Source organism: Colossoma macropomum, unplaced genomic scaffold, assembly GCF_904425465.1.
Source record: "Colossoma macropomum unplaced genomic scaffold, Colossoma_macropomum, whole genome shotgun sequence".
Lineage (NCBI taxonomy): Eukaryota > Metazoa > Chordata > Actinopteri > Characiformes > Serrasalmidae > Colossoma > Colossoma macropomum.
In genome coordinates, this window is record NW_023494784.1 from 29,268,372 (window position 1) to 29,285,695 (window position 17,324).

The window sequence follows — 17,324 nt, forward strand, 5'->3', positions numbered from 1 at the left end:
TACTCACAGTACATTTAGAAAATGATACTGTAACAATATATGGAATAATTTCATATATTCATAATAATTTCATAACAGCAATAAATATCGTCATACCCTAGTAACAAGCCACACACTAGCCCTAACTACGCACACAGGTTTGTTTTTCTAAAACACCAGGCAAATCTGTTACCTGGTGCTATTTTTGGTTCCCCCTCCATCACGGTTCCAAGCAAGCAGAATCAATACCAAAAGGTGACATAAGAACGCTACAGACTACTGATTGGTCGGAGAGAACTGCTAAACATATATGCTAACATTAGCTACCAGGTTAGCGTACCCTCTTGCGTTGCCTTCGAGCAAACAATCACTGCATCGTCTGAACTCTGATGTAGTATTTCCCAAACTCTCCTGTTTTTTTCCAGCAGTGTTTTATTTTGCATCAGCCTCTTCTGAAGAAAAAAAAAAAAAACTGTCTCCTTCAAATCTCGACAGTTTCATGCAGCATCGCTGTGACAGCCAGCTACACTGACAGGGTACTATATCTGTAGTGGAAAACAAAGTAGTTGGTGCCAAAAGAGTCGTACCATACATTTCAAATACATTTGAAAAACATATTTTTATTATTCCATTTGTATCAGCTAAGCAACGAGGGCTGCATATTCAGACGAGTTAATAAGCAAACACAGCTGACGGAGCAACACTAGACGCTGATGGAGACTCATTACACTCATATTTTCTCCTCAGTGGACAATGTGTCAACATGTTAGTATGTCTGAGAAATATAGCAAACGTAACCAAGTGTACTATAACATACATACTTACACTGGCATCTCAAATTAACAGAGAACTGAAATACCCATGCAAATTATAATGATAATGGTAATGTAAAAAGACTTTTCCAAGCCTAACCCTAAATCTAACTTCAATCACAGTAACCAAAAAGAAATTATATCCATGTCTGTTCAGCTTTAAAAACAATAAAACATGCAGCTTATGTAAAAAGCACTTTATAAAGCCAGCAGTGTTTTGTTGGGTGTTCTGTTTTTCTCTGGTTTCCCTACAAAGCCAAAGCAGATGTGAATTTTAGGGCCTTAAACTGTACAAATGTACTTGGTTTTCCAATAAAGTCAAAGCAGATGCAATTCTGTGCCCTGAAATGTACAAAAACCAGCACACACATACTGCAGACCATCATCACCTAACACTGGCTGCCATACATACTGAACCTGTCATCTTTGTTCAATGACCAACCTGATATCCACGTCAGACTTTTACTGAGCAACAGCTCTGATTATTTCTAGTTTATCACTGATAAATTAGCAAGAGAACGTACAGCTGGCCAGAGCTGCTTTTTATCACCCGGCCAGTAATTAGTGCCCTGAGGGCGGCAGTCATACCTTCAGCCCTGCTCTTAACCAACACAGAGCACTCTTAAAAAGGACCTGCAACAAACTAATGAGATTAGCCAGAGGAGAGGACTCATGGGGTAAGGAAAGTCCCTACTGCGCCACAAAGCCTTTTCACACACTGCCACTGCTTGTTCGAACACCACAGGCAAATCCAGCAAGTCCTTACGCAGCTTCCCCATGAACAATAGGACAATATGACTTTACACTGAGAGCTGAACATATTTCATCGGGGTGCTGTACATAAACCAGGTTCACTGTGCTTCTTCATCCTAAATAACAATAAGTCCATACTGCACTCTCTAAGTGTACACTGAGCATAAGGATGAGTAATGTGAGTCACTGGCTTGTTAGAGGCTGCCAAAAGGGCTCAGGTCCACTGTAGCAGCAAAAGACCTGAAAATCACAGAGCTCAGAGCTACTATGGAAAGAAAGAGAAGTTTGATCACAGTACTGTTTCAAACATTCTTATTATTATTTTGATACTGTATCAAAACTCAATGTCTGCACTACTAGTTTTCACTGTGAACATAAAGAAAAGAAAGAAAGAAAAGAAAGAAAGAAAGAAAGAAAGAAAGTGTAAGCTAGTTACATAGATGGATCACCCCTGTGTGTGCGTGTGTGTGTGGCACTTTACTAACAGGCAGACTCTGTCTGACGCTCTCCACACATCCCAGTGACAAAAAGCCCTCTTCAACATCCTGAACACCCCTAAAAGCATTCAGCTACTTCTTGTATGAAGAGAATGTACTACCCCCTGACCCACCACATCCCTGCAAAGAATGACATCACTGAGAAGAGCGGAAGGGGTGAGGCAACTTCACCTTTAACTGCTTTCAGTAGTAACCTGAAGACAGATTTACTTACACTTCAATTAATCAACAGAGACTGACCACAACTAATGTGAGCGCATTCATACAGAGGACGATGGATAGAAGCTTTCCAGAGAGGCAGAGAAAAGTGTGTGTGTAGAACAGAAGAGAGGAAATTCAGTGCATGTAAGGATGAAAAAAAAGAGAAAGAAAGATGAAAGAAAGCTGAAAGAAAGCTAAGCTGATGCAACACATTCTGAAATGTGTGCTTGGTTGTTGCCACCTGCTGGCTTTGACCTTCAGGATGTATTCTGTTCTCTATGTGCATCCAGGCAGTGTGATGTGTTTGTCATTAAAGCACCACGTGTTCCCACACTAATGAAACTCCATTTCTGATCAGTATCAGAGTCGCCTGTCATTTAACAAACGGGTTTACTGAGACAGAGTCATCCGTATCACACACAGCGCTGACAAGACGCAGACTCAGTTCACTTTCGTCTTTGTGGATTTCATACCACACGACATGAATACATTAGCATTTGCTTTAAATTAAAGAAAGCATATTACTACTGCTGCTACTGCTGCTGCTACTACTACTACTACTACTACTACTACTACTAATAATAATAATAATAATAATAATAATAATAATAATGTCTGTGCAGAGTTAACATGGTTAAAATAAATAAATAAATAAATAAATAAATAAAAAACATTATTCATTTGTTAATTTTGTGATTTATTCTCAGACATCAGGGCTCCTACATTTGGACATCAGGCAAAAAGGCACCAGGATAAGTAACCACAAACAGAAAATGTCCTCAGACAGTAAAGTTCATGTGAGAGTCACAATTCTACCATTCTTTCTTACTAGATTCATTACAGTTTTGGGGCTAAATTAAAGATGACAATATGACAACGATTAAGCTTAAACTCACACACTAAGTAAAGGAAAGGAAAAAAAAAACCTGGTTTAACCATTTCACACAATTATTTTCCACATGGTCAGTCAAATAACAGAACTTGGTTACCGGCACAGGCACAGGCACAGGCACAGGCACAGGCACAACAACAACATTTTCAATGAAAAACTCTTGTAAGACATAGAAATAGTAAAATATAACAGTTAATGTGGCAACATATTGTGGCCATCTCTCCTTCTCTCTCTTGTTAACATCAAGTCAGGAGCGCCAATATTTACAATCACATCACACTGCACAGTGGCAGCAATCTCTCAGTAACCTAGACTTTATGCGCGCGCACACACACACACACACACACACACACACACACACACACACACACACCTTCACAGCTGCCTTTCAGAGCCGGCTGGATACCTTTGAAGTTGCACCATTAACTGAAGGAGCACATAAATATTTAACTAAAAAAGGGGATAAATAAAAAGATAGGATTTTAGCCGCTTCCACGTACTTAAAGCCTGGAACACACACATGTAGAGAGTCCAGTCTCAGGGTGAGAGCTTTCAGGTTACAGATGAGAGGTTGTGATTGTTCTGATGTCAGAGGAACCTGTTCACTCTAAACACTTTGGTTCTAACAGCTCTACTCGAAAAGCTACACCTTCACAGAGAAAGATTCTGTCCCAACACTTGTTCAGTAATCCGCTCGAGCCAAGAGTTCACCAGGCCTCACTCACTGCACAAAGGAGCCTACCTTTCATTAAAAACCTCCCCCCCACCAGTTTTCTTACTAATTTGTCATTTATTTAAAGGGCTCATATCATAGACAACTGAATTTTCCTCACTTTCTTAAATGTTTCATGTAGTATGTAAAAACTTATTTTCAAAACATACCATTCACTCTCCAGTCCATTCATAAACTAAGCTGCAAAAACATCCCATTTCAAGTTTACTGTCTCTGAGATGCCATGGCCATCTCAGTAATATATATATATGCTTATTCAGCCTAAACAAGTTTAGCCTCGTCCATTCTTAATGAAGTTATAGGGAGTGTTTCAATTGGCCTACCTTTTTTAATAAGGCACAATAGAGAAGAGCCAATCAGAACAGAGCTCAATTACATGCATCAGTCTTAAAGGCAAAGTATTAAAAACAGACTGTTTAATTCTAAGGTATAAAGAGAGATTTGAAAATGGTCAAGTAAAAATAAATTGATAATTTTTGTATATAAACACACAAAAACGTAAGTGGACCTCAGGGGTAAAACATGGCTGGTTCAGTGAACTTGTTTCCTCTGATACTAATCAGAAATTAAGCTCTATTCGATTTACCGAGGCCTGATCCAGACTTATTAGTAATCAAATAATTTTTCATTTGCTTCTTTGTGCTAAAAGCATTTTAAGTGATTAGGAATAATTATTTCAATTACAAACATAGCTTAGTGAAATCTGCAAGACAATTAATTACCAATACTCAAGAATGAAGTATCAAAATCAAAAAAAAAAATCTTTTTTCCTCAGATCAAAGATGAAAAAGTGCATTTGGAGCAGGAAAGGCACAGATGCTCCTCTGTCAGAGGCTTTAGGTACACACTGACTGAATGGCTGGAGCCGAGTGTAAGACACTCTGTCTCTGTAACAGGAACAGAAGAGTCCCTTTAACCTCCCACTGTCTCTGTCTCAGTCTCAGACCAGCCCTGTATCATTTACTGAGTCAGCCATGCAGGCACTGCTGAAAATTACAATGTGCAAAAAGGAAGGTACTTTCGCATTCAAACACCCAATTACTACCTTTTGGCTGACAGTAATTTATTTAAAAGTATCCAAATGTGGCAAAGCTGTCTTCTCCCACTTTAAGGCATGCAAGCCAACCAACCTAACCAAGAAATTTAAAACAGCTTAACAAAGGGTGAGGTGCCAGAGAAAATTGCCAAGACAAACTGTTTGATTGAGGCTAATGGAAGAGAGGCATCATCTTGCACTTAAATGGTGCAAATCAAATGAATCTGAATTGTGCTGCAGGGAAAACAAATAGAGCAGCATCTAACAAGAAAGAAACAGGCCTGTCGTTTATTAATCCCAGCCTGTAAACAGTTGTTTCCTGGAAATAATGCACATATTTAATAGTGTGCATAGCATTCAACATAATCTGCAATATATCTGTGGTACACAAACATCTCCAAACAGGGAAGTATGGAGTACACAGGTTCAGACACTTACTGACTGAGGAGAACTTGACTTCAGCACAGGGACATCACTGCTCCATGACCTGCAACACACACACACACACACACACACACACACACACACACACACACACACACACCCTACTGTTAAACCAAATAAGGGGGTAGCAATTTTGATGTGATATTGAAAAATCTAATGAAATAAAATAAATAAATACATAAACAAATAAACAAACAAACAAATGAATAAATTAAAATTGTTTATTAAACACTTAAAACTATCACCAATACACCAATCACTCTATCCTGAGGATCTCTCCTTTGCCCCCTTTTATGGAAGCCACCATCAGTCATCAAAACTTAATATCTGGGTGCATCCTCTCTCTTTCTGGGTTACTTATAGCTCAGTTGCACCACTTTAAAAGATCACAATAAGCTACTTTGTAATTTTTTTGTTTTTAAAAAAATTAAATAAATAACACACACACACACACACACACACACACACACACACACACACACACACACACACACACACACACACACACACACACACCAATTGTATTTATCCAAGCGAAAGCAGAAAGTTTATTTTAAAGGGACCATCTCCTACACTTGTGTCTTTTCCCCTTAAGATTTACTAATAAAGTTTATTCAGTTTCACTTTATAAGACTATAAGACGAATGGAGTGAATGTTTTAACAATGTAGAAATTTTAACAATGTTTATATGCTACATCAAACTCATTTATTTAAATAGGGGAGAAAAGGTTTTCCATGATATGGGCAGTTCAAATGGTAGATGATCTTAACGTCTAGATGTTTCTGGTCAAATTGGGCCTGTGTAGCATTTAATTAATGCTTACAGGACTTTTTTTATACACATAAAATATTAAAAATTAAAATAAAATAAAAAAAAAATCAAATCTTCAAAAATCATAGAGCATCTCAAAATATGTGCATCATTACATTCCCGCCAGCTAATAATAAAAATAACAAAATAGAACCATCTGAGTAAGAGCAAGCTTATTCATTATATAAAAACAACCAAAAGAAAAAAAAAAACAAATACAAAAACAGTCAGCAGAGATTATACTAAATGGTAGGGTTGGTGTTACAGAGCCACAGACTGTGTCTGCTTCATAATACATGGGCGGATCACATGACAAGCACGAGAAACATGCATGAGAAAGCTACTTTCTTAAAAATGAGAAGGCATCAACTTAAACAGGCTGAGTAAGAAAACACACACACACACACACACACACACACACACACACACACACACACACACACACACACACACAACAAGAAACACATACTCTTCACAGTGCCCACATGTGGGAAGTGCTATAGCAGTCATCCTGCATGTACAAGTACACCTTCCAGCACATTATTCACGACTACTGTTTAACAGGTAGGAGAATTCTTTCATTTCCCTAAACAGCTTGGGGGTTATCAAAATGCAAGACCACAGTGCAGTAACATGCTAAGGGTTGCACGCAGATTAGGCCAGCACGAAGATTAACAAGCATTTTCAGTGGTGAATACCCACTGGGAGAATAATTCAGTCTCCTTCTCTGCTTCCTTCCATATCAGTGGCTAAGTGTTATCAGCAACATTGCTAGCTCGTCCTCTCACATGTTGTGGTCAGCTGGTAGCTTCCCTTATTTTCATTAAACATGGATCAGTCTGGGTCTGCTTCTGTGCTACTGGTGTGTATTCACAGACAACTGTGAGCATGGATTATACTTCACCTACATGCATGCTACATACTTCTACAGATACACTAAATACAGCCATCTCACAGTGAAACATGTTTTGTGATGCTGCGTAGGTCTTTCAACCTCTTTAGATCTACTGCTTGATTATATCATGAAAGAATGAAACCTGCAAACCTGCTGAAACAAAAAATCAACAGTAGGAGATGAGAGTTATAGAATATTTCCTAAAAACTCTGAGCTTCTGTTTAACACAGTTAATTAAACAGTGGAGAAGACTTTTATCACTACATTTCTTTGTCCATTCTGTAACTACACAGCTCTAAAAGTAGAATATTTTGGACTTTAAATAGAGATGGTTTCTTTACTAATACCAATATGGAAAAAACTACAAGGTGTAAGCGTAAGACTCATACTGACCCTGTATTTTCTAACACAAAACAAGAAAATGTATATCTAGGATTTTCCCAAAGTCCAAGCAGAGTCCTAGAAAAATGCTCTAGCCTACCTTTGTTTAAACAATGATCAACTAGCAAAGATAAAAGTTCCCTCATTCTGCTGACTGTGATTCTGCACTGAGGGTTTGATGTTTCTCAGCTGTAGTCCAAACACTCAGAGTGCATGCGAGAGCGAGAGCGAGAGAGAGAGAGAGAGAGAGAGAGAGAGAGAGAGAGAGAGAGAGAGAGAGAGAGAGAGAGAGAGAGAGAGAGAGAGAGAAAGAAAGAAAGAAAGAAAGAGAGAGAGAGAATTGGGAAATTCTCAAATAGCTACAAAACTAACAATAACAAGAATGTGTACTTGTGTGGATCAGAGGCCATGTTCACACACACACACACACACACACACACACACACACACACACACATCTGTCTCGAGTGATATGATCACAAGTGAACAGCGAGACAGTTCACACCTGGCATTTCCACAGGTCTCCAATGCGTCTCCAACGACAGCTTATGAGCAGATTTTATGACTGCAGGAAGGGTACCATCCACATTTACCACACCAGTCTCTCACTGCATTTGTTGTATTCACAGGACATTTTTGTGTGACTTGTTGATGTACATGCACAGGCCGTTCAGCGTAGATCACATGGATTACTAACTCAACAAACAGAAGAGGAGATGAAGAGAAAAGCAACATGGTTGATTCTGGCGGCTCAAAGAGTCGGCTTTGTTCAAAAATGACACATCACTACAGGAGACATGTTAATGCCAGGTGTAAACGGCACCAGAACTACAGTTCAGAGGAGTTTACTATGAAGCTGCATTCAATGGTTAGTATACTGGCTAGGTCTCTTTAAGGCAGTCCTGAGATAGTCAAAGTATCTGAGTTTCACTCAACTGTGTACTACCTTATGATTGAGTTCAGAGTTAGCTTGTCCATGAGCTCAGTTTCATGGAATGCCACTCAAGACACCAGTGAGTCTGTGAGGTGAAACACCGCTGGCGCTGAAAGAAAATACAAGAACTGTTATCGAGCCAAGAGCCCTCTTCACTCAGGCGAGAAGCAAGAGAGAGCAGGCAGGTCTTTGCAGATAGGAATCTAAACATCACACATGGCAGAAACCGCAAAACCAACGGATCTTCTGCAGACAGGGATTTAGGGATGGGTGATAATACTAGTGTTGTGATAATACCCTGGTGAAGTAATATTAGGGATAGGTGAGAAGGAGGCTTTGGACCAAATGTACTGTTCTAGGTAAGACAAGATGCATCATAAAGTTGTATACAAAAGTTTAAACACTCTCAGTGTTAAATATGGCACTTTTCTGAACATTTTAGAGTATAATTTCTATTTATTTGCTAAGTTTTAACATACATAAATTAATAAATAAGAAACGTGCCTTTATTTTTGCACAGACCATATTTAGGTTTTATTTTTCCCCAATATATTAAATTCAACACAAATAAACAGTAAGTATGCATTAAAATGTACAGGAGTATGTTGTTTGGAGACAATGTGTCCTTTTTTCCCCCCCACTTAGAAAACAAGAAAACGTAATTTGACCAGCATATGACCACAGCAGATAATACATGAATAAACCAGGTATCATGCACTTGATTTAAAGTATATCATCCAAAAAATATATTAAACCACTTCATTCAGTACCCTGCAAATTAGATAATGCGTCGATAATATGAGGTTTCAACAGTTATAGGGAAGGTCAAATCAAACAAGGCTGAAAACACAGCTAGGCTATGTCCTCTTTAGACAACTACGCAAGACAACACAGAATCAGCACTGCAAACTGTATGTCTATCACAAAACTGCCTGTTTAAAGCGCATCCGAAAAGTGAGTGTCCTCCGAGTACTGACTTCTCCTTTGCCATTCAAATGATTCCAACTCATACTGTTTTTCTATTAAAATTCATCAACCTGCTCTACAGTCTTGATCCTCAGTTCTTGCAGGCTGAGCATGCAGCATGATGAGTGGAACACTGTGGCACACTGACAGCTGAGCGACGGATAGCTGTTGAACCCAGCGAGCGGCCGAAGCCTAACGCGCCGCTTCCGAAAAGCTGCTGCTGCTAGCGCTCTCCTACGGCCTGCTTAATTTAGCTCTAAATATTTGCCTTCCACCAGGGAGCTGCGCTAGCCTGAAGGAGCTCGGGAGATTTCAATCAAAGAGCAAGAACCAGCAGCAGCATCAATACCAGCCCCAATAAAGAACAGAGGACACATCCCCCATTAAAAGGCTCCCCTGCATGATGGGCCTTTCCTGCCAGGTCACCTCGGCCAGCTTGCACAGCGCTTAGGTGGGAGTGTTATTCTCTTCTGCTCTGGCATTTCAGCCCCAGCTCTGTGGGGGAGTAAAGGAGGTCACTACCAGGCCCCCCAATGAAAGGACTTCTCCCAAAACTCTTTGAAGTGTCACACAGGCAGAGTTGGCTAATGTTACAGCCAAGTGACTCTCTGCCATCATTTAAAGAAAGTGACAACACAACCTCCCCATTCCCTGAGGGAGGGTCTGCAGGAATGGGCTAACAGTCTAATAACCGTTTCGTTGGCGGAAACAGCCACCAGAAGCAGATCTGTCTTCTTAGGTTTCTTTGTGTCAAGCTGCTGTAACGGTTTGTTGAGTTACACCATTTCCTGGTGATTCACACACCCAGAATAGAGCATATTACACTCATTTCTCAGCTACTGAACAGATTCAATAAGCTACTATTTATTCAATAGTTTCTACTGTATTCATCCAGTATTCACTCTATTGTATTCTCTTCCTACTCCGCTTGAACCACAACTAGTAGCCTTCGCTCTACATAATATATGGTTCCAGAGTCCCAGACTGATAGGTAGGTGATTATTTGGCGTGTGTGCGGACAAAGAACAAAATGGATCATTGTTGTTGTTCCAGTTCTAACAGTGTAGCATCATCTGCAGTCAGTCAACACAATTACCATTTGTCTTTACACACACCAGTCTTCTTGCTCATTCTACCACACTAATGAAATAATTGCATTCCAAGACTAATAATTACAATTTACTTGGGATGGTTATTACACAAAAGCCTCAATAACTAAATATAATAAAAATCTATCTGTATGTTTGCAACACAAGGTGTTTCTAACATTATGTTTTGCTTCACAGAGATACAAACATTCACACTAGCAACTCACTAAACATACCTTATTTGCGAGTAGATTAGATATGAGATAATCCACTTGCAAAATACAGGGGAAAGTCAAAAGAAAAAGTTAAATACAGGAGATTTAACTTATATATAGGAGTTAAAAGTAAAACATTAAAAGATAGAGGGGAAAAGGGGACTCCTAACAACCGTGCAAGACCTGGCAGACCACCAAACCTGTCATCATCAGATAAGCAGTACTTCAAGCTTTCATTGTTGAGAAACAGGAGAAAGTCAAGCTCCACTTTTGCTTCAGATCTGAAAAAAATTCCACAGGTGTTTTTGTCCATCATTCCACTGTTAGAAGACAGTCCAACACACTACAGAAGCTCTTACTTCAAAAGACAGCCTGCACTAGAACCGCAAAACTGGACATTGGAGCATGTGGAGCAAGGCTCTATGGATTGATGAGCCTAAATTTGTAAATGGGATTACCTGGATAATTAGAAGCAAAGTTCTTTTAAAAAATACCCCTGCAGACTTTCTTTGACAAACTAAAAGCATGAAATTAAATTAAATTACATTTAGTTGTTTGTATCTTTCATTTAAACACACGTTTTCTGTTTTTTCCCTGCCGCTGAAAACTGAACTACATCAGTACTTAATGGCCATTTTGACTAAAAACTGAATAAATGAAAAGGTAGTCTGATTTTTGCACAGTACAGTATTTCTTTAAAAAATAGGCAACAAAGACTCTCAAAAATTAAGAATAATGAGTCAAATAATCAAACCCAACTAATCCTAATGTCTGAGCCAGCTAGTAAATGGAACATTACTGAAAAAAAGACCTCGATAGCAGGTAATATTTCAAAATATTTCAAAGGTGTTAAACTAGTCTTTTACAACATACTGGGACGTAACAGCCTTCAGCATCTGCTTAGTGCTCACCGACATAGAGTACGCACACACAAACACATTCACAGAAATGTGAAATAAACCTGGTCTTCCTAGATTCTGCTGGCTGCCTCACGCTTGTTCAGGGATGGACTTTGTCGTTCTCTTCCCTCTATCATTTCATGCTGCGTTAGGAGAAAATTAAATATTTAAAAATGGTGTCTGCAGAGGCGGCTGCTAGCACAGCTAAAATAGAGAGGCTTTGTGGCAGGAGTGACCAGATTTTAAATGCAGAGAAATCAATAAATAAGACAGGGGTATGCTTGCTGAAGCACAGTCTGTGTGAGCGGGAGCACGGTTTATAATAGGTAGTGAGCCTCTGGGCTCCCAGGGAAAGCAGCTGTCCCTTGGTTATGAATATGCAGGACCTTACTCAACACACTGCTCGCTCGCTCTCTCTCTTTCTCTCTCTCTCCCATCAGTTCTTGTGAGTAGGGAACACACTATTCCACTCCAGGATGCTAATGGAGGGTAGCAGGCGGGCAAACAGCCCAAACTACTGGCATTTCAAATATCACACCCATTTACGCAGTAGGAGGCCTTCGTCAGAGCTGCTTCAGCTCACAAAACATCACACCCATCTATAAGAGAGGAAGAAAGAGATGGAGAGAGGGATAACAGGAAAAGAAAAAGATAGAGAGCATAATCACCCCATCACATTTCTAATAAACCATCACGCTGTAATACCCCTCTTGCTCCGCCAATCAGAAAGTGTCAACCCTGACCTAGAAACGGACATGCACCAAGGCTTTAATGATCTGGGACATCAATCTAAAAAACAAATAGGGGGACACTAAATTATACAGCATTAACCTCCAGGGTGTGCCTGCGAAGGCCCAAGGCTGGGCTGCCTTCGTGCGGCTGAAATAGAGGCCAGAGGCCCAACACACACAAGCACCTGTCACACTGCTGAAGCTCTTGGCCTCCACAGCAGGAGAGCAACGGCTCTGATTAATGAGAGAAAAGGCAGGAAAGAGGGGAAGAGACGGGAGGGCGAGCGAGATGTTTCTATGGCACAATACAGCCATTTTTTTTAAAATAATAATTTAAGAAATTATTGATGGGTCCAGTTCATCACTTTAAACAAACCCCAAAACACCAAGGTCTCCCTTTTCATAACTCATCCCATGGTAGAAGAAAAAGGAAAAAATGATGATACAAGCCACACAAATGTATTCAATGACCCTGAATCACATGTCCTTCAGCACAGCACAGAAAAACAACACACAATTGTTAGTTATCTTCTCAGATGACCTATGTAAAAAATACTGCTTTAACCCACTTATGATCCAGTGGCACCCATGCAAGGCAAACCTTGAATTAGATCTTGGGAACAAATGGTGAGTAATAAACAGTCAAAACCTAGTAAATGAGACAAAACCCAACCTGAGCAGCACAAGCCACATTTTCTCCCATATAGATGCATGAGATTTAAATGCAGGAAAGTCATCTTCCTTATTTGCTTAACTGTCTAAAGGTGACATCAAGAACAGAGAACACTGTATGTGTGGCATTCATTCTGCATCTGAAACTTTTACGAAAACATTTTAATAATCAGGACCTGCATTTAAAAGTGCTGTGCCAAACACTAGCCTATTTCTACACCTCTGAGGTCACAGATCCTCTGGGAGCACAGCACATTCAAACAGCATGGCGTTATTTTTCATAATCTTAAATAACTGACTGCAGAGTCCAGGGATTTGCAGCGGCACGTTATTGTTTCCTTATTCTGAAAGCATTCTCAAGGACGACACTGTTGAATAAATATGAGGGAAATGTGATGACCTTCTAGCTGTGCATCTAGTTACTGGTTGATTCATTGGCAGCGATGACGCCCCTCCTCACCACCAGCCATTTATAATATGATTAAGCCTATTTGGCCTGCTGCGCTCTCCGAGTTGTGTAAATGATAGGCTATATTATAAAGGAAAGAATCTTTATGACCATTGCAGCGTCCAATAGCTCATTATTGTTACTTGGAATGTAGGAATACTTATTGACCACTGGAAGGGACAGATCCATTTGCATTACAGCATCTTAGAAAGAGCAGCGCTGAAAAGTGTGACACACAGCGAAGAGAACAACAATGGCTCTGGTGAATCCAGCATTCTTCTAAATTTTGATTAGTAGCTTAATACAGAATAAATCCATGTAAAGTCAACCCACTTCGTAATCCCACATTTGCACGTTCGTTGTTTAAAAGATTCACATGGAGGGATTTAAACCAGGATTAGATTTATGTATGAAGCTACTGCACTTTTCTCCCTGGGAAAAAAAAAAGAAAAAAAAAGAATTCAACCACAAAACAAGCCCTGACAACTCTGCTCATTCTCTGTCTCTGTCTCTCTCCAGCTGAGGTACTACAACTAGTATATCAGGACCTTCTTTTGTGTTCAGCTGCTGTGCCACAAAAAGCAACAATAGCCATTTGTTTGCACTACAAACTGTGAGTGAGCGAGTGCGTGTGTGCCTTAGTAAGTGAGCGAGCCTGTCTGTGTGTGTGTGTGTGTGTGTGTGTGTGTGTGTGAGCAAGAAAAAAAGGAAGGGGGAGGTTTCAATTCATTTCCACTAATGGTTTCCAAGCATCTCCACAGAATCAAGCAGCTGTCAAGTCAATGCATCAGAGTGGCGAGCTGCTCTCCCTGAAGAGGAGCGAAGCACATCAGGACGCTCGGCAGAACAGATGCTCCTTTCCTTATATTACCCTCACCATACATTCACAAACCAAACAACTAAGAATGGGGCTAGAAACACCATGTATTAACACTAAAAACAGACCAAATACACTAATACCCAACACAAAAACTGATCCAAAGATGATTTAATCCTAAATGAAGACACAGTGCTGCAATCATGTACCAGTGTACCTCACTGGTTTGAGCTATAATCAGTAATGATGGTATATTAAAAAAAAAAAAAAGAAAAAAAGCAGGTAGCTCATTATATGATCAGAAAGCTCAAATTCACCAGAGAGAAGGACCTGAGGCACTATCACCACAGCTCACGTCATTACGTTCAGTGAGAGCCTCAAAGGCTTTGGAAATTAAACCTGTTTCACAGATCAAGCTCAGCTTAGCCTGCCACACACAATCATACTTTAAGGAAGGGCAGGCAGCTAAATGGAATCTACACTTATGAAAAGAAATGGATAAATAAAACATACTGCAGACTAACAGGTCCCAACAAGTATGCAACAAGTTACTAAGGACTGCAAGTTATTTCTGAGCACCAGCACAAAAGCTTGAATATCCAAACAAGCCTAAATCTTGAACTAGAACTTTTAATCCCAATAATTTCCTACATAATTACAGCCAAGGTCATCAGACATTCAGATATCCAGATCATTTCTAGGGATCATTGCACACTATTTTGACTTATCTTGTAATCATTTTCTTGGTCCATTACTGTAAAACAGCTACGAGTTTGCCCATTCCAGTGTGCACTATAAGTACCCTAACCTATGCAGCAAGGTGAGGTGCACCTGCTCTGTAAACAGCCACAAGCGTCACCATACCCAATGCCAAAAGTCAGCCAGAGGGGTATAAAGAAGGGGTTTTCTAGAGTAATCTAATAATCTAATACCTCTGGGATGAGCTAAAGTGGTGCTTCTGAACCAGAATTAATGATCCAACACCAACACCTGACCTAATGCTCTTGTAGCTGAATGCAATCAAATCCTCACATCAATTTTCCAACATCCAGGGAAAAACCTACCGAAAAGAATAAAAGCTGTTACTGTAACTAAGGAGGGCAAACCCACTCTTAATACCCTTGTTTTCAGAAGAACAGCTGAGCAGGCGTCTACAAACTTTTGGACAAATAGTGCAGGACGCATCAAAACTTCCCATGGCCAGTTTAATCCAGTTTTTCTCGCGTTGGGTTTATTAATGGTAAAGTGGTTAGAAGTATCACGAGAACAACATGGCCATGGCGAAAAGATCGCTGTTCGTGAGTAGATTTAAATAAACAAGTCATTCATGCCGCAGCTTCCTCAAGGAAGAGACACAAAAGATAAAGACGAGAGAGAGAGAGAGAGAGAGAGAGAGAGAGAGAGAGAGAGAGAGAGAGAGAGAGAGAGAGAGAGAGATTGATTTACAGTTCCTCGAAAATAAACTGCAAAATGTGTTCACGAACTAATAAAAAAAAATAAATCCACGACAGTTTTCCTTTGTTTACTTTTGAATGGCGGTGCTAACGAGGTCATAAAAGCATAATGACATTTAAACAGGCTGACTACTTCCATTAGCACTGCAGCGACATTTAAACTGAATAAACTGCGCTGAAACTTTCATATAAATAAGTAAACAAATAAATGAAATTATGGTTAGTTGCTCCGCATGTACGTATCTCATCACAACCTAATCCACACACCACGAGTTTTTCAGTTTTCCTTCCTTTAACTGTTCAACAACCACATGAAGAGTCAGCACACAAACACAAAGAGGCTGGCACAGCGGCGGCTGAGGCAGGCAGGCAGACGGAGAGACAGATAGTTCACTTTCATTAGAAACTAGAAAACAAGCTACTTCACCGCAAGACTGATGTAAAAGACCCACCAGTCTTGATAGTAAGTTTCGTCGATGATTTGGCTTGCTGCCCAGTAACGTTAGCAGCTTAATCGCTCATGAGATAACTTAACTCAGCAAGTCACCATTTTTCCAATCCTTTTTTTTTCTTATCTTTTCTTTCCATCTGCCAAATGTGTTTACCTTTCTTTGGCGAGTTTTGGTTACTCATCATAGTGTAGTCTCTCCTGAGTCTGAGCCGGAAGGCTAATGCTGTGGGCGAACTATCACTATCACTCCAAACAACGAGATAAACGCAGGCAGGCAGCGGTGTGTTCAGCTAAGCTAAACTGTCCGGAAAATTAGCCTAATAGCTAGCTAACTAAAGAAAACACCGAAACTCACCTTCTTCTCACACTTTCACACCTCCGCTGCGGATGCTGTTAAAGTACCAGATACTTCATTCGGGAGAAAAACAGATCTTCTTCTCGTCGACTTTCGAAGAGGGAGACACCGGTAGCAGATGTGAGGGAAGCGGCTGAGCGCTGTGAGTGAGTGAGAGAGTGTTTGAGTCTCCGGATTAAAGGAGACTCTGCTCGCGCTTCATTCTGCTTCAGTTCAAGGAACGGCCATGACGTCACAACGCCGTCTACACGCCTGCTTACAGTCAGTGATAGCAGAGCTACTTCTCAGATAGTTTCCCTCTCCTAGACTCATTTAAAGGTTTACTGCCATTCAAAACACATGAAATTGACGTCTAAGTCTGAGGACACAATTTCGTAACTAAGCAGGTGTAGATATAAATAGAAATCGATAGACTGATATGGTTGATTGCTTACTGTCACACTGATTTACTGAATTTTTTTTTTGAATTGTTGCCTTTTTAGCTCATATTATTATTCTGTAATAAATTCATCACAATTAAAAACACATCGGTATTTACTTGGTTCAATGTTAACACTATGGAAATCTATTTATTTCAGTGTTGTTTTTATTAAATTGCAGTCCTCTTTGCACAAATTATTAAAATGTGAAGAAAAAAAAGTTCGTTCAACTTAAAACGTTAAGGCAACTTACGTCACAACTTTTTTGATTTACTCAACTTGAAAGAATGAGTTCAATTAAAAAAAGGAGTGCTGTGAAGTAATTTGTCACTGAGTTTTTTTAGTGTATAGAATGAACAGATTACCATTATATGAATATAAGTATAGGCTCAATACCAACATGGATTTTTTATGTGTTTTTTTTTTTTTGTTTTTATTAA

General features: G+C 39.7%; 1 protein-coding gene across 11 annotated transcripts in view; it reads right to left on the minus strand.

The window, feature by feature from the left end:
• The window catches only part of LOC118806202 (bromodomain adjacent to zinc finger domain protein 2B), a 75,114-nt gene extending 58,429 nt beyond the window's left edge, over positions 1–16,685 (minus strand). For 7 of the 11 annotated variants that reach the window (XM_036567724.1, XM_036567709.1, XM_036567725.1 and 4 more), the window contains exons 1-2: positions 16,466–16,685; positions 5,342–5,390 (exon numbers count right to left, since the gene is read on the minus strand). The gene's annotated coding sequence lies outside the window, so the exon portion shown is untranslated. Of the gene's footprint in view, positions 1–5,341; positions 5,391–5,592; positions 5,753–15,926; positions 15,946–16,264; positions 16,359–16,465 lie in introns of those variants that run through there. The other 4 variants (XM_036567668.1, XM_036567678.1, XM_036567687.1 and 1 more) reach the window with 4 other exon arrangements.
• Between the last annotated feature and the right edge of the window lie 639 nt (positions 16,686–17,324).